The sequence below is a fragment of the Cannabis sativa genome, chromosome 2, assembly GCF_029168945.1.
Source record: "Cannabis sativa cultivar Pink pepper isolate KNU-18-1 chromosome 2, ASM2916894v1, whole genome shotgun sequence".
NCBI classification, from domain to species: domain Eukaryota; kingdom Viridiplantae; phylum Streptophyta; class Magnoliopsida; order Rosales; family Cannabaceae; genus Cannabis; species Cannabis sativa.
Window position 1 is genome coordinate 40,607,762 of NC_083602.1, and position 23,916 is coordinate 40,631,677.

Sequence of the window (23,916 nt, forward strand, 5' to 3'; positions counted from 1 at the left end):
TAGACCAAACAAGGGAAGGTCTATGACCCTTGCCAAAGTGAAGGAAGCTAGTTTGTGGGAAGTATCGAGCTTTAAGGAGTGTGTCCACTAGAGAATAAGGATATTGGAGTAGCCGCCAAGCTTGTTTGGCCAACATCGCCTGTTTGAAAGCTTTCATAGAACGAAACCCAAGACCGCCATGGAATTTTGAATAGCAAAGAAATGACCATGTTTTCCAATGGATTTTCTAGTTGTTCTCATTTCCGCCCCACCAAAACCAAGCCATAAGGGATTCAATCTTAGAATGGAAAGATGCAGGAAGCTTAAAGCAAGCCATGGCATAAGAAGGAATGGCTTGAACAGCTGATTTCAAAAGGACTTCTTTACCACCTTTGGAAAAGAACTTAGAATTCCATTTGTTTAAGTGAGACCAAACACGATCGTTGATGTAGTTGAAGGCATCATTTTTAGATCTTCCAAATGCTTGAGGAAGACCCAAGTGCTTATCCATCGTCTCACGTACGGGGATGCCAAGAAGCATAGCGATTTCATGCTGGAGCGCAGGAGTCGTATTTGGAGAAAAGTATAAGGCCGATTTAGTGAAGTTAATCAGTTGTCCAGATGCGCGGTTGTAGTCACAAAGAATGCTTTGGATGGTGGTCGCAGCTTCAACAGAAGCTGAGCTAAAGAGGAGGCTATCATCTGCGAAAAAAAGATGTGAGATGGTTGGGGCTCGCCGAGCAATTTTACTGCCAAGGGAATGACTCCGAGGTTGGCGCTGCTGGGTTTTATAATGGATGAGCGAAGAAAGACCCTCAGAGCAGAGAAGAAATAAATATGGGGAAAGGGGGTCTCCCTGACGGATGCCTCGGGTAGGTTTTGTTGGAATTTATTTTACCAGGATCTTAGATCTACTCACAAGTATGTTTATTAACACCCTAAATATGAACTTTCTAAAACGATGAAATTAACACATATAAAGTTTAGGAAACCTTACATTGGGTGCAGCGGAATTAAATGACTCCTTCCGTTCAGATATCTAGCCCTTGATTCCTTTTTGTAGCAGAGCATTATCAATATCTGAACCTGGATCTCTTTCTCTGAATCTTTGATGCTGAAACTCCTTCTTGCTGAAAGTCTTTCTTCACGATCTTCCTCACTATGATTGAGGTATCACTTGCTGTGTGTGGGCACTACTCTTACACTAAGAATTTCGAAATCTCAATGAGGAAGAGAGAGAGAGTGGGTTCAGCCAAAGATAGGGAGAGAGAAGGCTCAGGTTTTTCTGATTCAGAAAGTGTCAGAAAAAAGTGTAGAAATTTTAGTGTAAATTTCCTGAAGCCTTCACTATCTATTTATAGCATTCCACTAGGGTTAGGTTTGAATTATTTGGCATTAAAATAATGAAAATATCAGTTTAAATTTCCTACAAAAGTGGCTGGCCCTATACTAGTGGATTTGGGCCTCACTTTTTGCAATTTTGCAGTTTTACCTTTTCTGCATCTGATTTTCTCAAAAACGCCAATTTTCAAATTCAACCATTTAAATGCCAATTCTAACTATTTAATAACTATAAATAATTATTAAATAATATTGTCATTTATCATATTTATTAATTGAACCATACAAAGTATCATAATTAACAAATATGCCCCTAAAACTCTTTCTTTACAATTTCGCCCTTACTTAGTGAAAATTTCACAAATAGACATAGTCTAATTTGAGAATTATAATTGATTAATCAAAACCAATTATATGAGTCTTACAAGCAATATTATCTCAACTAGTGGGGGCCCATGGGTCTATATAATCGAGCTTCCAATAAGTAGATCAAGAATTTAGCACTAAAATTCACTAACTTATTAATTCTTCGTTGAATCAACGCATAGAACTTAGAATTGCACTCTCAGTATATAGAATGCTCTATATGTTCCACCATATAGACACATCATTAGTTATACATTGTTATAATCCTAATGTGATCAATGATCCTCTATATGAATGATCTACACTGTAAAGGGATTAAATTACCGTTACACCCTACTATGTATTTTATACTTAAAACACTTGACCCCGTATAAATGATATTTCAGCTTATGTGAAATGAGTACTCCACCATTTATGTTCGTTTGGTCAAGCTCGAAGGAGATCATCCTTTGCTTACTATTTGCCAGATAGAAGCTATAGATTCCATGTTTATGATAGCACTCCCACTCAATTGCACTACCGTGTTCCCAAAATGTACGTTTCACCCTGACCTAAAAATAGGCTTTACTAACAAATCAAAGAACACGAATAGCCTTTGAAGATTGAGCCTAATTATATCAGGATTAAGATCATTTGATCTAGGATCAACTAGGCGATATTGACTTGAATAGATATTACGGTAAGTTTAATAAATCTAAGTCAAAGTTCAATATCGGTCCCTTCCGATGCATACTCCATGCATCCAACCTGAGCTTTACTTTAACCAATGCTCTGGAAAGAACATAGCATTTCTCCAAATGCAAGTAAACTCTGTTGTAGATTATCATATCAGTAAAACCCTATGACTGATAAATCTAGGAAACTTTATTCACATAGTCATGTTTACTTTCCAATGTGTTGACAGCACAATAAACAGGATCAAGTATGTGAAAAGGGTTTCAGATGAATTTATACATTATGTACATATAATCATGAAATAAATCATGTGAACCATGCAACATTAAATGTTATTTCTGATCTATATTAATAAGTAAATCTGATTATATTGAAATGAGTTTTATTTAGGGCATAAAACCCAACAAACTCCCACTTGCACTAATATAAAACAAAAAAGTGTGTTTCAAATAATCTCAACACCTTGATATACAAATCAAGTGTAGTAGTAGTAAACTCCTCGTAATAGGATCTGAAAGGTTGAATTAAACACAACCTTTTCTCCACCATTACTCTTCCTTTAATCACAAAATCATTGATAATGTGAAATTCCTCTCTATATGTCTACTCTTTTGGGATACTGGATTCTATATCTTTGGCAACTACTTTTGGTTAATCAGGAAATTAACACTAGTAGTTTAAGGCAATTTGGAATGGTGCCAAAGATATATAGAACTTTCCTTAGACTGAATAAGTACCTTTCCTGCAACTTTAACATTCAGTCTCTTCCTGGTAGACCTAGAGACTTTAGATAGGTTTTTACACTTCTCCAAAATAACTATTCCACCCCAAGAGTAACCACCATCTTATCAGAAAGATTTACTAGCACAAAGGCAAATTTCGAAATCTGATATGGTGTAGTCTAAGAGTTTTAAACACACCCTTATAGACTAACATATAGTTTCTCTTCTTAATCTTAAGATTTACTTGATTGTCTTCCAATGTTCTTCTCCTGGATTAATCTGATACCTACTCATTACTCCCACTCAACAGCAGGTGTCTGGTCTAAGGCATACAAAAGCATATCTAAGACCTCTCACTGTTGATATAAGAAATTCTTTCATGACTTTATCTTTTCTGGAATAGTTGAGACTTTTCCTTAGATAAAATCTATGCCTAAGAAGTTGTGAAGCTTCTATAGATTGCCATTAGAAAGAAAATGCTTCAGCATCTTACTAAAGTAAGTTGCTCGCATTAGAGTAAGTAATTACCAGGTATACCACAAGCCATGGGTTTAGATAAACTCAAACCTATAATACTAGGAATAGGAAGTTTTGTTAAGTCCATTGAATGGACTTATAAACGAAAATTTCCTTTTATGTCCTTGTAATAGAAAAGTTTAGGTTACTCCATGTGAATGGATTAAACCATAGTTCTATTGGCTTTCTTCTTAGTTTCTTATCTTGACAATCCATTACTTGTTTAAACTCACAATGGATTTTAATCACTAGTGTCTCCCAAGTCATAAGAAGGTGAGTTCCTAGAAACTCTCCCACTACGACAAGGTACCGTGAATTATGTCGAAGAAAACTAAATGGTATTGACCTCTTTGGTTGTGACAAGACAACAGAGGCAGTGGGATCATCATATGTAAGATGATAGAACACTTTTGGAATCAAGAATTAAATATCTCCTTTATTTGCTACTTGTTTTTCAGACTTAGTCATTATCTTAGAAAAGTAGTATTTGTTTGAACGAACACTTTCTTATCTATTGACAATGGGATGGTCCACCCCTAATCACTTAGAATAGCTAACAAACCATGGTTAATAGTTCTAGCTTTTCTTAAGATTTTGATTAGGTCATCCATGAATCTAGTAATGATTTACATTAAGTATACAACCATTACATCATTCTGAAATTGTATTACCATAGAAGGAATTAGGCAACGACTAGTAACTAATCATCAATATGCAACTCGAAATTTCTGGGGAGGTAAGTTTGGATATAATTCAAAAATCAATTTAATGATCTTTGAACTGCATATCTACTAACTATTTCTCCACCCCTATCAGTTCGCAAGATCTTTAACCACTTACCTTAATGGTTTTAACCATTGCTAGAAATTAATGAAATTTTTCAAACATTTCAAATTTCTTGCTAAAAGGTATAATCTAGAGTTATCGTTTTAAGAATACAACGAAAAACTCATATCCACCCCTGAATGTACATCCATCTGCGAATGAGATGAACTAATTTCAGTGGAAATAGGCATATTAACTCTTTGCAGAGATTGATCTTGTCAAATCCACTATGAACAAGATACAAATGCCATAGATTAATAAAAATATGGTTGTGTCTTTTGATGACTTATGTATAGTTACATCAAAGAGTTCTTAGAATACTGCAAGTGGATCCTGGTCACAGAATACCTAACTCATATTCCATACTGTTTTAATCCATTAATAGAAGATGGATATTAAACACTTGAGAAAGTGTAACTGTATTGTATTCTAGAATTAGAAATATAAGAAAATTTCTATTTGGAATCTAAAATTAAAGTCAAAGACTTAAATTTATACCAAATATAATGAGTAATTCTATCTTGGACCACCACTAATAATTTAACTCTAAGTCGGATTTGCCCATACAAGCAGGAGATTTCTAAGATTGAGGATTTATATCAATTGGGAATAGAAGTTCGGGATTATAATCATATGCGTCATTTAATTTCTTAAGAGAAAATATAGAATGACATGAAATGATTTATAGACCATTCATCCAATGATATATTATTGAGCTAATTCGAAATGAATAAGCTAAGAGGAATTAGGATAATTTCGTTTAAAATAAGAATCCAACGATGCTTCGATTAGCAAAAGTCAAAGTAATCTTATTTATACAATCTTCTTGTTTCATATCGTAAAAATACTAGTCTAAGGTGTCATCAATTGATGAACAGCTAGATGTCGCATATACAATATTTATCTTTCGAGATCTAACACTATTATGTATGTCTAATGGTGAAAATCCACTAGGGATTTATCTCATTAGATAAACAAGCCAAGTTAGACCAACAATGAAGATTCGAAATTAAACTACAACTTAATAACAGAAAATAACATGGTTCAATATAAATTCATACACAATTCAGAAATTACAAACATATAGCAAGTAGGAATGACAAATGAAAATACTAAAACTTACAATCCTAAATAATTTCCAAGGTTTTCAACAAACTGATATCAGTGTCCCGTTTAGGCGAGAGTCAAAGCTACCATTCATTGAATAGAGTTGTCAGCTCGTCTAAAATGTTAAACATTCTAGCAACCTTTTATTCGATCAAGATTGGAATTCAGCGTTGTCCCGTTTAGGCGAGAGTCAAGGCAATCTATCTTATGAGCTTCCACCATTGTTGTATAATTTGCAAGTCAAGTATGGTCGCCACCATTAGGGTGATCCATACCATACAAAACACTTACAAACTACTTATCATGCGAGGTTAAACGGTGCGAAATTGCAATGAACGTTCCTCCATTAGGGAGGATTACTCACTAAAACAAACGCGGTGTAAAACCCACAATGGAGATCGAATATCTTAATAATAATCAAGCTCATTATTTAAAGTGAGTTGTATTTTCTTTGATTCTCTTTATTTAATTTATTTATTTTAAATATATATTTATTTAAAATTTCCAATTTAGAATGAAAAATTCTAAATATAAATTTTAATTTAATATTTATAAATTTTACTTAGATGGATATGAAAATAACATGAATTATTTCCATCTTAGTAATAATTTCCAATAAATATTTAGAAAAATATTCAATTTAAGTTGTTACAAAATTAATATAAATTAATTTACAACTCAAATTTAATTTTTCTATAAATATATATTGCATTTCGAAAAATTAAAGTATTTAAGAATACAATTTTCGAAAATGCATGTTAAAATAAAAAATTAATCCTGGAAAAATTATTCTAATTTAATGTTGGCCCAAAATTAATTAATAAAATTAATTTACAACAAAAAATATAATTTTCCTATTTAATTAAATATATAAGAAAAATTTCAAATATTTAAGTATGATGATGAAAATCAACTTAAATATTAATTTTCTATTTAATTAAATACACTAGAAAAATACTTCAAGCAAAAATATCATCTATCTAGATTTTCCTTTGACTAATTAATGCAATTTCTAATAATATACTTTAATTCAATTTATTTTAAATTAATCAATAAATGAAAAAAAATCATTGATTTAAGTTGATCCAAGAATTAATTAAAATAAATAATTAATTTAAATCTATTTTTCAAGATAAAATTCGAAATTCTAGCATTTAAGAAATGCAATTTCGAAAATTGATTAATAAAATAAAAAAAAATATATATTTTGAAAATTATTTAAATTTAGTTGAAAAAATATATTTCAACTAAAAATAATTTTCTATTTAATTAAATGTCATGAAAAAGAAATATTTAAGTATGATGATAAAAATCAACTTAGATATTAAATTTTCAAATTAATTAAATGTATTAAATTCAAGAAATAAATAATTAAGTGTAGAGAAGGCTTAATTATTAATTTCTAGTTTAATACTAGGAAAAATATACTTAAAATAAATTTGTACCAAAATTAATTATTTAAATAATTAATTTCACAATGTATAATATTTTCCTATTTAATATTAGAAATAATAAGTAGTCTAGAAATAACTATCTAGAAAATATCTTATTTGACTAAGTATCTTTTCCATAAAATTTGAAAAAATATCTAATTTAAGTTGTATTAGAAAAAAAAAATCTAGAACTTAAATATTTTTCAAATTTAAATTTAATTAAATATAAAAAATTAAGTTGTAACCACTTAATTTGAAAATATTCCATTTTAAGTTAATATTCGAAAAGATATTAACTTAAAAAATATCTAAAGAATCTTAATAACCAATGCCTAAAATTCCTCAACTTAATTTTGAAATTTGAAATTCAAAAGATATTCAGATTTAAGTTGGTTAGTTGTAGATAACTAAATATCAACTTAAATAAGAATATTTAATGAAAAATTTAAATTAAGTTCCAGAAAGAATCTAGATGGTTATAATTCTATATTTAATTAAATACAAGAAAATACATATAGTTTAGCTTAGAATAAAAAATTCTTTAAACTATAATTTTCTTAAATTAATTTCAAAATAAATGAAATTAATTATGTTGCTAATCAATTTTTATTAGGTTAAACTAGTGTAATTAACCTAGTACAGTTGTTCAAATCAGGCAAATGGGCCTTCACAATTGGGGTGGTTTGTGTGAAGGGGTGCTGGGTTCAGTATGTCGTACCCACTTCTATGGCTCCCAACTCTCACACAAGGCCCAAAAGAGAGGAATTTAACCTTAATAAGAACAACTGTTATTAATTGAATAGGCCCAAAAACTAAATGGGCCTAAATAAATTCTATCAATAACTATGATAATTTAAACTAAAGGGGCTTCACTAGACTTCTCTCCTTCACCTTTACTACCATAACATTAATATTATTTCCTCACACAATGCTTTATTATTATATCTATGCTCTATTTATATAAATAGGTCCAAACTTCAATAAAATAATTGGTAGACTTCAATGTGTCCAATATTTTCATATTTTTTTTTTATAAATTATTATTGTTAAAATTAAATATTAAACCTACCATATTTACAGCATAATTAATCATTTACAAAGATATATTATATTGACTATTGAGGAATTATTTTATGTACTATTTTTTTTTTTTTTTTATTTATTTATTTTTACAGTTTGAGTTGCTTTCTTTGTTGCTTTAATATATAGTTAATGCGTTACGATGTGCATTTGGATTACAATTTAGATTGCTCAGTATATTTCTGTATAAATGTAAAAAAAAAATATTTTGAAATGTATAAATAAAATAATTCCTATAAAAAATACTAATAAAACTTAATATATTATTATAAAGTGTCATGTCCCTAATAAATTTCATTGGCTAATCCAATCAAATCCAATAAATAATTAGATTTAATTAAACACATAGGCTCACACAGGCACACTTTGGATGTGTCCTATCATGTTGCTAGGTCATACACAGATGAAAGAAGATTGTAAATATACCTGTTACAAATTATTATCTTGACCAAGAGAGCCATCAGATCATTAGATCTGGCAAAAAGTAACCATGGCTATTTGCAATCAAGTAATAATAGGTTTTAAAAACTTACATATAAGCTAAAACACATACTCCTGCAACAAGGTTAGCTGGATAGTTGGATGTAGGATTTATTTAATTTTAAATTAAATATTTAATTTCGAAAAATAATTAATTAAATAATAAAAAAATTTCGAAAATTTTAAAAAAAATTTGAAAAAATTCGAAAATTAAAAAAAATTAAATTTAAAATTAAACCTACAATTTTGAAAAATTAGGTTTCAACCAACCTAAATATCATTTCAAAAATTTGCTAACTACTTTTAAAATTAAATGTTATTTTAAAGATAAAAATTAGAAAAGATAAATGAAATATCTTTTCAGATTTTAAATTTAATTTAAATAAATAAAATAACAAAATTTAAAAGTTAGCAAAATATCTTACATCTATTTAAAATTACATGATTATAAATATCTTATTTTAAATTTAAATAAGGTCAAAATATCTAAAAAGATTTAAAAAAATCTTAAAAGATAAGATATAATTAAAAATATCTTAAAAGATAAGATATTTTAAAAAATATCTTAAAAGATTTTATAAATATCTTATAAAATCTGACCTTAAATTTAAAAAAAAATAAGATATAATCAAATTTAAAAATAAGATAGATTTTTAAGCAAGAAGATAGATACTAATTCTATTCAAATTCAAATTATACTAATATCTTGAATTAAATTTAAAAAATATTAAATTAATTCAAAATGATAATTAGAATTGAATTAGGAATAGTAATAGTATAAATACAAAACTATACAAAAAATTGGAAGTTAATTCCATGAAAAAACATGAAAAATCGAAGAAAAACAAAAAAATTCGAAACTGTACGGACAGATTTGCGATCGCAGGAAAATATCAAAGACAAAATTTCCGATTTTTCCAAATCTTCAAAAAATCATAACTAATTCAAATAAAATCCAAATTAAGTTCTGTAAAAGGCTAACTTGCTTAATTGTTTCCATACTATCCAATAAAAATAATTCCAGAGATAAAATCGCAATTATTTTTCACGAAAATTTCACAAACATCAATCAATCATCAAATAACACTCAATACAACATGATACCATCCAAAGAACATACAAACAATCGTTTTAAAGTCCAAATTTCTTGCAAGTAAATCAATTACCATGGCTCTGAGGCCAGTTGTTGGAAATTATTTTACCAGGATCTTAGATCTACTCACAAGTATGTTTATTAACACCCTAAATATGAACTTTCTAAAACGATGAAATAAACACATATAAAGTTTAGGAAACCTTACATTGGGTGCAGCGGAATTAAATGACTCCTTCCGTTCAGATATCTAGCCCTTGATTCCTTTCTGTAGCAGAGCATTATCAATATCTGAACCTGGATCTCTTTCTCTGAATCTTTGATGCTGAAACTCCTTCTTGCTGAAAGTCTTTCTTCACGATCTTCCTCACTATGATTGAGGTATCACTTGCTGTGTGTGGGCACTACTCTTACACTAAGAATTTCGAAATCTCAATGAGGAAGAGAGAGAGAGTGGGTTCAGCCAAAGATAGGGAGAGAGAAGGCTCTGGTTTTTCTGATTCAGAAAGTGTCAGAAAAAAGTGTAGAAATTTTAGTGTAAATTTCCTGAAGCCTTCACTATCTATTTATAGCATTCCACTAGGGTTAGGTTTGAATTATTTGGCATTAAAATAATGAAAATATCAGTTTAAATTTCCTCCATGCATCCAACCTGAGCTTTACTTTAACCAATGCTCTGGAAAGAACATAGCATTTCTCCAAATGCAAGTAAACTCTGTTGTAGATTATCATATGAGTAAAACCCTATGTCTGATAAATCTAGGAAACTTTATTCACATAGTCATGTTTACTTTCCAATGTGTTGACAGCACAATAAACAGGATCAAGTATGTGAAAAGGGTTTCAGATGAATTTATACATTATGTACATATAATCATGAAATAAATCATGTGAACCATGCAACATTAAATGTTATTTCTGATCTATATTAATAAGTAAATCTGATTATATTGAAATGAGTTTTATTTAGGGCATAAAACCCAACAGGTTTGACGATTCCAAGAACTTGTTGATTAAGGGAGAAGGAAAAGGTAGCAGTGGAGACACAAGCCATAATTAGGTCGATGAAACGCTTGGGAAATAAAAATCTTTCCATAACTTTGCGAATGAAGACCCATTCAACCCGATCAAAGGCTTTGGCCATATCTAGCTTTAAGGCCATCCATCCCAACCGACCGGATTTACGATGAGAGAGTGAATGCATGACCTCTTGACCGATGATAATGTTGTCAGAGATTAAATGGGAAGGAAGAAAAGCACTTTATGTGTGGGAGAAATGATACGACTGAGAGTGGGTTTAAGACGATTAACCAAGACCCTTGAAATGATTTTGTAGAAGGTGGAGCAGAGACTGATGGGTCGATAGTCAGTTATCTGTTCAGGATTTGGCCGCTTGGGTATAAGAACAATGAGCGTCTGGTTGATGGCCGATAAATTTGCTTCCCCATTCAGGAAGTTGAGAGCAGCAATGGTAACGTCATGACCCAGCAAGTGCCAATTCTTTTGAAAGAAACTACCACTAAAGCCATCTAAGCCTGGAGCTTTATCACGAGCGAGTTGGAATGTAGCAGTTTTAATTTCAATAGCCGTAAATGTGGCCTGAAGAAGGTCAATTTCAGCAGGGGTAAGGCCCTCAGAAATGCCTGAAAGAACATATTCAATGACTGCATTGTCAGGCGATTGACTTTGAAAAAGGTTAGTGAAATATTGTTCAATAGTTGTCAAAATGGAGGGCGTATCAGTAGCCCAGGAACCGTCCAATCGTGGAGGGAAAGAATTTTATTGGTGGTTCGTCTCATGGAAGCCATACGATGGAAGTATCTGGTATTTTTATCACCAAGTTGGAGCCATGTGACTCGAGAGCGTTGTTGCCAGTAAACTTCCTCTTTTTGCAATAAGCCACTCAACTCTTCTTCAAGCTTCCTACACTGCTCTAAGTGATCATTCGTAGGTTGGGGTAAGGAGTTGATAAATTTGAGCTGCGATTGGACATTACGGATTTGAGTAGCAAGCCGGGGGCCCAGAGATTGCTTCCAATGGTTGAGTCGAGAGGAGCAATTTGTTAGTCTTTCATTAAGACCAATTAAAGGATTGGAGTGAGCATTCGAACTGGTCTGTGCCCAAGAATCGCCCAAGCAATTCTCGAATCAAGGTTCGGACATCCAAAGCTTATCAAAAATGAAACGGGGGGTATGATTACGATGATCGCTCATATAATGCAAGGTGAGAATAAGAGGGCGATGATCAGAACCAAAAAAGTCGCCATGATTTAGACGGGAAGCAGGAAAGATGGCATCCCAAGCATCATTAGAGAGGCACCAGTCAAGCCGTTCCTGAGTGTGATTTGGTTGCTTTTGGCGATTAGTCCAAGTGAAGAGATTACCTAACAGAGTGAGAGGGTGAAGTTCATGATTGTCTATGAAAGATTGAAATTGCGTGGATGGAGCACGTGACATATTACCCCCAATTTTGTCAGAAAGAGACAGGCAATCATTAAAATTGCCCATAATGAGCCAAGGCTGGAGCCGAGGGTTAGAACCAAGTCGATCTATCAAATGCCAGGAGTGCAATTTATTTTGAGCGTGTGGTGCACCGTAGAAAGCAGTAAAAGTAAAAGCAGTAAAGTTAGGAAACTTAAGATAACAGTGAAAATGACTTATATTATAGGAAAGCAAGGTTACATCCACATCATGTGTCCAGAGCAACAAAAGACCACCACTAAGCCCGACACGTGGGACCTCTAAACCGTTAGGAAATTTAAGACTCGAAGCAAACTTATTTAAAGCTCCAACAAGGAGTTTAGACTCCATTATATACAGAAGTGTTGGGCGGTTTTGCTTCACCAATAGGGAGAGAGAACGGAATGCTCGTTTACTCCTCAATCCACGAGCATTCCAGCTGATGATGCTCATGGCTCTAGGTGGGTACGCTGAGCGTCACCCGCCTCTTCAACAGTCTCTTCTTCAAGGGACTTGGCTAAATTGCGTGTGCGTTTGAGCATTCTTCTAAATTCAGCAGCGTTCAAGCAATCGGGATGCTGAGGTTTGAACTTCCTAACCCTTGAGGAACTTGGAGCAGGGTTTGCAGAAGAGCCCACAGCGAAGCGAAGTGGCTGAGATGGGTGCAGGTCCGCTAATATGGTAGAAAAGCTTGAGAGATCGGCACCACATGTTGAGGGGCCCCAGTGGTGGCCGCTAGAGCCTCGGCTGAAGTGGAAATAAGCCTAGGAAGTGGTGTGGCAAGTTGTTCAGCAATGGTAACTGGTGGAAATGGCGGTAGGTTAGGTGGAGCGGTGTTATTTGGTGAGATAGCAGGGGAGTTAGCTTGTTGATCAATGGTTGTTGTAGCAGCAACAGTTTGGTTAGACGGCCATATAGTGGTAGTTGGAGGGGAGTGATTGAGATTGAAGTGGGGTGAAGAGAGAGTGGTGTGTAAGCCCATAAGTGTAGTTTGTGGCTGGCTGAGATGTTGTACTCCATAGGCTGAAGTAGGTTCATTGAAAGGGCCTTCAGTTATAATGGGGGCTTGGTGAAACCGGTAAGGAGGAGGCGGAGCCAAGGAAGCAGGATTGGCTATATGAGGCCGCAGTCGAGTGCGAGAACAGGCAATGTAGAATGGGTTGGATGTGATTCAAATTTTTGCTCCTAGGGATTGATCATAGTGAAGTAGAGGAGGAGCTGAGGAAGAATCACACTTAGCAAGAAACTCATGGCAATGATTCACAATATGGCTAAGTCGGCCACAGTAATGATAGAAATCAGGTAAGTTTTCGAAGCGGAATTCAAGCCAAACCGAGGCAGCCATACCATGAAAATGGAAGCCCGTTCCACGCGGGAGAGGCTGAGTTACATCCATTTCAATTCGGACTCAGAGATAAGGATCCCAAGTCTCTTTGAGGGATGCAGTATCTACTTCGATAAATCGCCCCAGTACTTCACCGAGCCTTTGTGCAAGAGCACGGGATCGTTTCAAGAAGGGGATACCTGAAACTTGAATCCAAAAAGGGGTGGTAGTGAGAGTTTCAGCAGTTACCATAGAGCCGGCTTCTAAGGGGGTCATGACTATGAGTGTAGTACCCTAGAATTAAGGAATGGATTAGCAAAACCCTAATTAGATAATTATGAATAATTGAGGAATTATATTATTATATAATTCAGTATATGTGAATTAATTTGATTAATTATATGTTAAGACCCCGTTGGTGAGCCAGGGGCATTTTAGTAATTATGACCCGAGAAGGGTAAAATGATGAAATTAATTTAATTACGTGCTTAATGGAACTATATTATCATGTAGTATGACTGTGTTGTCTTTTCAGGGGTGTTCTGACAGGTTGGCGTGGTATAGTCACAACCGGGTATTTCGGGCCGAACCGGGTTCGGGCCCGAAATATAATTTGGATTGATTTATTTGGCATTATTATTTATGGGTGATAATCTGAATTTTTATTTGAAAATAATTGATTATGAATTCACTAGAATGCCCTTGTATGTGTGAATAGGTGAAAATTGGCCTTAGGGGCAAAATGGCGAGAAATGTGAGATATACACTGATCATAAAAGTCTGAAATACTTCTTTACCCAGAAAGACCTGAATATGAGACAGAGGCGTTGGCTAGAGTTGGTGAAGGATTATGATTGTGAAATCCTTTATCATCCTGGTAAGGCCAACGTGGTTGCTGATGCCTTAAGTAGAAAGGGTCAGAGTCAGTTGAGTACTGTGAAGCAAATCTCTCAACAGTTAGCAAATGAAATGACTCGAGCTCAGATTGAGTTGGTTGTAGGGCAATTGGCTAATATTACTCTGTAATCCACTCTTCTAGAGAGAATTAAAGAAGCACAAAAGCAAGATTCGGAATTGATAAAAACCCAAGCTAGGGTTTTGGCTGGGAAAGCTAGTGATTTTTTTTTTAGTGGATGAAACGGGAATGTTGAGATTTGGGAATCGAGTTTGTGTGCCTATGGATGAGAACATCAAGAAAGAGATCATGGATGAGTCTCACACGACTCCTTATTCAGTTCATCCAGGGTCGACAAAGATGTACCAAGACCTGAAAACCATGTTTTGGTGGCCAGGCATGAAGAATGACATCGCTGAGTATGTTGCAAAGTGCCTTACATGTCAGCAAGTGAAAGCTGAACACCAACGACCTGCAGGGTTGCTGCAACCACTGAAAATACCAGAATGGAAATGGGAAGATATAGCTATGGACTTCGTGGTAGGTATGCCCAGAACCACGGGACAATTTGACTCTGTGTGGGTCATAGTGGACAGGTTTACAAAGTCTGCTCACTTTTTACTTGTTCAGACGAATTTCTCCATTGATCAGTATGCTGAGTTATATGTTAGAGAAAATGTGCGTCTACATGGTGTCCCCAAGTCCATTGTGTCGGATAGAGATCCGAAGTTTACATCGAGATTCTGGGAGAGTCTGCATCGAGCTATGGGTACTCAGTTAAAGTTCAGCATAGCTTTTCATCCTCAGAGGGATGGACAATTCGAGAGGACCATTCAGATTTTAGAGGACATGCTACGGGCATGTGTGCTTGACTTTGAGGGATCATGGGTAAAGTACCTTCCCCTGATCGAGTTTTCTTATAATAACAACTATCAGGCAACAATCGGGGTGGCTCCTTATGAACTTTTATATGGAAGAAAATGTAGATCACCCATACACTGGGATGAAGTGGGTGAAAGAAAGTTCTTGGGTCCCGAAGCTGTTCAGAAAACAAGTGAGGCAGTTGATAAGATTAGAGCGCGAATGCTCACAGCTCAGAGTAGGCAGAAGAGTTATGCTAATCCAAAGCGTCGAGATATTGATTTTCAGGTCGGGGACATGGTATTTCTCCGAATATCTCTGATGAAAGGCATAAAACGCTTTGGGAAGAAAGGAAAGCTTAGCCCGAGGTTCATTGGACCTTTTGAAATCCTTGAGAGGATAGGGCAAGTAGCGTACAGGTTGGCTATGCCCCCAGCGCTGGCAGCTGTACATAATGTGTTTCATGTTTCAATGCTTCGGAAATATGTCTCAGACTCGTCCCATGTTCTGAGTTATGAAGCATTGGAACTTCAGCCGGAGTTGTCATACAAGGAACAACCAGTGCAGATACTTGATAGAAGAGAAAAAGTCTTGAGAAGCAAGACAGTGGCACTGGTGAAAGCACTGTGGAGAAACAGTAAAGTAGAAGAGGCAACCTGGGAACTCGAGACGGATATGCAGCAGATATATCCGGAGTTGTTCAGGTAAATTTCGGGACGAAATTTCTATAAGGAGGGGGTAATTGTAGTACCCTAGAAATAAGGAATGGATTAGCAAAACCCTAATTAGATAATTATGAATAATTGAGGAATTATATTATTATATAATTCAGTATATGTGAATTAATTTAATTAATTATATGTTAAGACCCCGTTGGTGAGCCAGGGGCATTTTAGTAATTATGACCCGAGAAGGGTAAAATGATGAAATTAATTTAATTACGTGCTTAATGGAACTATATTATCATGTAGTATGACTGTGTTGTCTTTTCAGGGGTGTTCTGACAGGTTGGCGCGGTATAGTCACAACCGGGTATTTCGGGCCGAACCGGGTTCGGGCCCGAAATATAAATTGGATTGATTTATTTGGCATTATTATTTATGGGTGATAATCTGAATTTTTATTTGAAAATAATTGAGTATGAATTCACTAGAATGCCCTTGTATGTGTGAATAGGTGAAAATTGGCCTTAGGGGCAAAATGGTCTTTTGACCTTATTTGATTTACTTTAATAAAAGGTGAATTTTGAGGAAATGAAATTAGAAATTCTGGGTCCTCTCTCTCTCCTTAACCCGACCCCCTCTTCCTCTCTCTTTATCATCTTAAATATTTTACAACTTTGAAATTAAGGCTTGGATTGGAGAAAAGTTAAGGAGTTTGGGTGATTTTGGTGCTTGGAGCTTAGAAATTAGTGGTAAAACTTCTTGATCCTTTTTGTTTATGATTAAATTCTGGTATGTGAATATTTTTTGAGTTTAGGTTTGATGTTCTTGATGTTCATTTGAGATTTGATGCATGTTGGTGAATTAGTGGTGATATTGGTCATTTTTTTATGTGTTTGAGCTATTGAGACCATATGGATTGCAACTTGAATGTTGTGTGGGATTATTAGAGTTTGTTTTGGTGTTTCCATTATCTTATGCAGCTCTGAATTGTATGTTCTTCTTGAGCTTGTGTTTGAATTTAAAGATTCAAGGTTTGAGCTTGAATTAGTGGGAAATTTAGCTCAATGTTTGGAGGTTAATTTTTATATTGATTAAATCTGATTTTGGTTAAGGATTAATGCATGAATTTTGTATTTTTACCCTATGTTTGGTTGGGGTTCGAAATCTAGGGAAGGTTGGCATTTTAAGACCTTAAAAATGGAGTTTTGGGGTGTTCTAAACCCAGTCGTCGCGACGGGATTTTCGGCCGTCGCGACTAGATTTGGCAGTGAGAAATTCTGTTTTTCTCAATTTTGTTTTGGCCATAACTTTTGACTCGGGACTCCGTTTGGGACGTTCTTTATATCGTTGGAAAGCTCGTTCCGAGCTCTATTTGATTATCTGTGTTTTGAATGCCATGTTTATATTTTGTGAAAGTGAAATTGGGGATTAACCCTATTTGTAAAATCCCGGATTGTGTGACTAGGATTACCGGCACCTGATCAGGAGCACCCAGGGGTTTGGAATCTCTGTTATTGCGGGACAACAGGTAAGACAGTAGTTTGCACGTAGAGTATGCGCGGTGGCACTTATGTTGAATGTGATATATGTGAGTAATTGCAACCAGGATTAGGGTTATTACCCTAACATGAGCGGTTTAATAGCCTAGGGTTATTACCCTAGTGATATATGTTGTGTAATACTATGCCATGTCGGATATATCTATATATTGGAATTATGAATTATGCGCTTAAGGCATAATTAAACTAGACTCGGTAAGGTACTACCTTGAGTTTAATTTTAATGCGGTCTAGGGTTATTACCCTAGAATATTATGAGTCCAGTGAAAGCATGAGTCAGGGTTGATACTCTTAGTAAATGTCATCTAAGTATATAGAAATGTATTATATGCGTGATTACATAGTATGCAAGTTAGGGTTATTACCCTAAGATTATATATGTTGTAGTAAATATTGAATACACGCATGTATGTTAGAAGTTATGTGTTTAAGACATAACTGGATTAGACCTGGTATGTATCACCAGGATAAACCACCGAAAGAACGTAATACATGGATTACGTATATACATGAATAGGGTTATGCGAGCAAGGCATAACCAGGTTAGGCTCGGTAATCAGAACCGAGGTAAACCCTACTGAGGCCTTATTGTATATAGACGTGTGAGAGCAACACGTAGGTCTACGCCACGTAGACATAAATAGGCATGTGAGCGTAACATGCAGGTCTATAGCAAATAGACAAATAGTGCGGTGACACTAATAATTATGTGTTACATATTGAGATTAAGGGTTATGTGTCAAGGCATAATCAAGTTGGACTCGGTATCTAGAACCGAGATGAACTATTCTAAGGCCTTATTGTAATTAGACGTGTGAGAGCAACACGTAGGTCTACGCCACGTAGATATATATAGATGTGTGAGCGCAACACATAGGCCTACGCCACGTAGACATAAATAGGCATGTGAGTGTGACATGCAGGTCTGTGACACACAGACATATATGAATGGCATTACTGTTTAAATAGCATGATGAGCATATTATATTTGTTATGATTTATACTGTCTTGCTGGGCTTGGCTCACGGGTGCTCTACTGTGCAGGAAAGGGTAAGTCAGTGGCTGATCAACGATGAGTTTGAGGAGCAAAACGAAGAATGTACATGTTCAAGCCATATCAGACCAAGCGGGTTAAGGGTCTATCAGTGTTGAACTTTTGAATTCTGTTTTGCCGCTTAGGTCGGCTAGAAAGAAAAGACTTGTAATAAGTTTGTAATTATTTTTGGGATCCCAACTATTTTGAAAAGTTTAAATATATTACAAGTTTATTTTCATTCTGATTAATATAAAAGTTTAAATTCTGCGCTATTTTAATTAGTAATCCCGATTAGGGGATTAGGGTTTCATAAGCTTTTTGGGTAGCGTGCCTAATTATTTAGGGCGTTACAATTTGGTATCAGAGCGCCAAGGTTTTTAAACTTCCTGTAGACCGGCTGAACATGTACATTCGTCGTCAGAGAGAAGCTCGACTCATGGTGCAGTAAGTATTGAGAGTAAATACTTGACTGTATGTGTGATCATCTGTTTACCGCTTTCCATTTTAGGCAGTATGCAAGCATCTAAAGTATGTATGTGTTATGTGATGCCATGCTTTAAATGCTATTTGATTAATAAATATTTGTATGGGGTAAATAGTTGAGTTAGGGTTTAAGGCAATAAGTGCGTAAGTGTGGTATTGGTGCTTAACTCGCTGGGGTTGTTGATTACATGGGTACTAGTAATGGACCCTCCGCAATCATCTAGACCACAGGGCGAGCAAGTAGAGCCTGGGGCTGCCCAAACCAATCCACCGGCACCGCCTCCACCTCCGTAGGATCCAGGGGATAATGCGGGGGTTGGTAATGCTAATCCTCCTGCTGAATAGCAGCAGATGTTTAAAGAAATGCGAAGTGTCATACTTTGTCAAGAAGAAGAGTTGCGACGATTAAGGCAACCGACACTGCCTGCCCCTGTTGATCAAGTGTTACCACCAGCACCTATGCCAGTGGTGGGTAACCAGGGGTTTGTTATGCCGCATAGGGACTCGGTATTTGAGCGGTTCGTGAAGCTGCAACCTCCGACTTTTCTGGGAGGTTTTGATATAATTAAGGCCAAGCAGTGGATGAGCACTATTACCCGTATCCTGGATAATATGGGAGTGACGGGAACTGAAAGAGTGAACTGTGCAGCCTTCATGTTACCAGATCATGCCCGCGTCTGGTGGGATATCGTGGGCCAAACCCGGGATGTCAGTATAATGACCTGGGAAGAATTTAAAAGTTTGTTTGAGGAAAAGTTTTACTACATCGCTATGAGAAGTTCACACATGGAAGACTTTGTGAAGCTTACTCAGGGAAAGATGTCAGTGGCCGAATACACCCTGGAATTTGACCGGTTATCTAAGTTTGCTGGTGATCTGGTGCCCACAGATTTCACTAGGAAACAGAAATATGTGAGAGGATTGAATGCCACAATCAGTCGGGACTTGAAGATTACCACGTCACATGACGCTTTATATAAGAAAGTGGTAGAGCTAGCCTTGATTGCTAAGGAGGCTGAGTAACATGTAGCAAAAGAGCAGACTGCAAAGGATGCCGCCACGGCATCGAATCCTCCTGCTAGTGGTAATGTCAGTAAGGGGACCGACAGTGGCAAACCTGATCACAAATGGAAGGCTGAGGCTTCCGGAACATCAGGGAGTATTAGAAAGCTTCAGGGAAATTGAGGTGGCTGTCAAGGTAAAGGATCCTCTTTCAAATCATATCTAGAATATTCAAAATGCAATATTTCCATTAGGGTGAATGATGAGCCAAGGTTGCATATTATATTTGATATGGATTATATGAATCGGATGTTCTAGGATTACCTAATCAGATGTGTGATCGTGTTAGTCGATGACATCTTGGTGAATTCTGGTTATCTTGTGTCTCTTTCTTGGGGCACGTAGTAGATAAAGATGGGATCATGGTGGATCCGGCTAAAATTGAAGCTGTTCGGGACTGGCCAACACCAAAATCGATTCTTGAAGTTAGGAGCTTTCTGGGATTAGCTGGGTATTATTGCCCGTTTGTTGAGGGTTTTTCAAAGATTGCTGTACCCTTAACGGGGCTGACCCGAAAGAACCTGAAGTTTGTTTGGACAGATCGGTGTGAGAAAAGTTTCCTGGAGTTAAAGCAATGCTTGATTACCGCTCCTGTACTAACTCTTCCTTCAGATAAGGAAAAGTTTGTCGTATTTTGTGATGCCTCGAGACAGGGTCTCGACTGTGCGCTTATGCAGGCTAGGAGGGTAATAGCTTATGCTTCTCGGCAGTTAAAGGAGTACGAGCAGAGGTACCCTACTCACGATTTAGAACTCGCAGCAGTGGTATTTGCGCTAAAGATTTGGCGGCATTACCTTTATGGCGAGAAATGTGAGATATACACTGATCATAAAAGTTTGAAATACTTCTTTACCCAGAAAGACCTGAATATGAGACAGAGGCGTTGGCTAGAGTTGGTGAAGGATTATGATTGTGAAATCCTTTATCATCCTGGTAAGGCCAACGTGGTTGCTGATGCCTTAAGTAGAAAGGGTCAGAGTCAGTTGAGTACTGTGAAGCAAATCTCTCAACAGTTAGCAAATGAAATGACTCGAGCTCAGATTGAGTTGGTTGTAGGGCAATTGGCTAATATTACTCTGTAATCCACTCTTCTAGAGAGAATTAAAGAAGCACAAAAGCAAGATTCGGAATTGATAAAAACCCAAGCTAGGGTTTTGGCTGGGAAAGCTAGTGATTTTTTTTTCAAGTGGATGAAACGGGAATGTTGAGATTTGGGAATCGAGTTTGTGTGCCTATGGATGAGAACATCAAGAAAGAGATCATGGATGAGTCTCACACGACTCCTTATTCAGTTCATCCAGGGTCGACAAAGATGTACCAAGACCTGAAAACAATGTTTTGGTGGCCAGGCATGAAGAATGACATCGCTGAGTATGTTGCAAAGTGCCTTACATGTCAGCAAGTGAAAGCTGAACACCAACGACCTGCAGGGTTGCTGCAACCACTGAAAATACCAGAATGGAAATGGGAAGATATAGCTATGGACTTCGTGGTAGGTATGCCCAGAACCACGGGACAATTTGACTCTGTGTGGGTCATAGTGGACAGGTTTACAAAGTCTGCTCACTTTTTACCTGTTCGGACGAATTTCTCCATTGATCAGTATGCTGAGTTATATGTTAGAGAAATTGTGCGTCTGCATGGTGTCCCCAAGTCCATTGTGTCGGATAGAGATCCGAAGTTTACATCGAGATTCTGGGAGAGTCTGCATCGAGCTATGGGTACTCAGTTAAAGTTCAGCACAGCTTTTCATCCTTAGAGGGATGGACAATCCGAGAGGACCATTCAGATTTTAGAGGACATGCTACGGGCATGTGTGCTTGACTTTGAGGGATCATGGGTAAAGTAGTGGTGATATTGGTAATTTTTCAATGTGTTTGAGCTATTGAGACCATATGGATTGCAACTTGAATGTTGTGTGGGATTATTAGAGTTTGTTTTGGTGTTTCCATTATCTTATGCAGCTCTGAATTGTATGTTCTTCTTGAGCTTGTGTTTGAATTTAAAGATTCAAGGTTTGAGCTTGAATTAGTGGGAAATTTAGCTCAATGTTTGGAGGTTAATTTTTATATTGATTAAATCTGATTTTGGTTAAGGATTAATGCATGAATTTTGTATTTTTACCCTATGTTTGGTTGGGGTTCGAAATCTAGGAAAGGTTGGCATATTAAGACCTTAAAAATGGAGTTTTGGGGAGTTCTAAACCCAGTCGTCGCGACGGGATTTTCGGCCGTCGCGACTGGATTTGGCAGTGAGAAATTCTGTTTTTCTCAATTTTGTTTTGGCCATAACTTTTGACTCGGGACTCCGTTTGGGACGTTCTTTATATCGTTGGAAAGCTCGTTCCGAGCTCTATTTGATTATCTGTGTTTTGAATGCCATGTTTATATTTTGTGAAAGTGAAATTGGGGATTAACCCTATTTGTAAAATCCCGGATTGTGTGACTAGGATTACCGGCACCTGATCAGGAGCACCCAGGGGTTTGGAATCTCTGTTATTGCGGGACAACAGGTAAGACAGTAGTTTGCACGTAGAGTATGCACGGTGGCACTTATGTTGAATGTGATATATGTGAGTAATTGCAACCAGGATTAGGGTTATTACCCTAACATGAGCGGTTTAATAGCCTAGGGTTATTACCCTAGTGATATATGTTGTGTAATACTATGCCATGTCGGATATATCTATATATTGGAATTATGAATTATGCGCTTAAGGCATAATTAAACTAGACTCGGTAAGCTAGTACCTTGAGTTTAATTTTAATGCGGTCTAGGGTTATTACCCTAGAATATTATGAGTCCAGTGAAAGCATGAGTCAGGGTTGATACTCTTAGTAAATGTCATCTAAGTATATAGAAATGTATTATATGCGTGATTACATAGTATGCAAGTTAGGGTTATTACCCTAAGATTATATATGTTGTAGTAAATATTGAATACACGCATGTATGTTAGAAGTTATGTGTTTAAGACATAACTGGATTAGACCTGGTATGTATCACCAGGATAAACCACCGAAAGAACGTAATACATGGATTACGTATATACATGAATAGGGTTATGCGAGCAAGGCATAACCAGGTTAGGCTCGGTAATCAGAACCGAGGTAAACCCTACTGAGGCCTTATTGTATATAGACGTGTGAGAGCAACACGTAGGTCTACGCCACGTAGACATAAATAGGCATGTGAGCGTAACATGCAGGTCTATAGCAAATAGACAAATAGTGCGGTGACACTAATAATTATGTGTTACATATTGAGATTAAGGGTTATGTGTCAAGGCATAATCAAGTTGGACTCGGTATCTAGAACCGAGATGAACTATTCTAAGGCCTTATTGTAATTAGACGTGTGAGAGCAACACGTAGGTCTACGCCACGTAGATATATATAGATGTGTGAGCGCAACACATAGGCCTACGCCACGTAGACATAAATAGGCATGTGAGTGTGACATGCAGGTCTGTGACACACAGACATATATGAATGGCATTACTGTTTAAATAGCATGATGAGCATATTATATTTGTTATGATTTATACTGTCTTGCTGGGCTTGGCTCACGGGTGCTCTACTGTGCAGGAAAGGGTAAGTCAGTGGCTGATCAACGATGAGTTTGAGGAGCAAAACGAAGAATGTACATGTTCAAGCCATATCAGACCAAGCGGGTTAAGGGTCTATCAGTGTTGAACTTTTGAATTCTGTTTTGCCGCTTAGGTCGGCTAGAAAGAAAAGACTTGTAATAAGTTTGTAATTATTTTTGGGATCCCAACTATTTTGAAAAGTTTAAATATATTACAAGTTTATTTTCATTCTGATTAATATAAAAGTTTAAATTCTGCGCTATTTTAATTAGTAATCCCGATTAGGGGATTAGGGTTTCATAAGCTTTTTGGGTAGCGTGCCTAATTATTTAGGGCGTTACAATGAGTTTGTAGTCAAAATGCCAA

The 23,916-nt window shown here is 36.0% G+C and overlaps 1 long non-coding RNA gene across 1 annotated transcript; it reads left to right on the forward strand.

The window, feature by feature from the left end:
- Positions 1-16,481: 16,481 nt before the first annotated feature.
- On the forward strand, positions 16,482-18,688 carry LOC133034952 (uncharacterized). The gene is made up of 3 exons (XR_009686262.1): positions 16,482-16,570; positions 17,287-17,349; positions 18,425-18,688. It is a non-coding gene; the product is annotated as an uncharacterized LOC133034952 (long non-coding RNA).
- Positions 18,689-23,916: the final 5,228 nt, after the last annotated feature.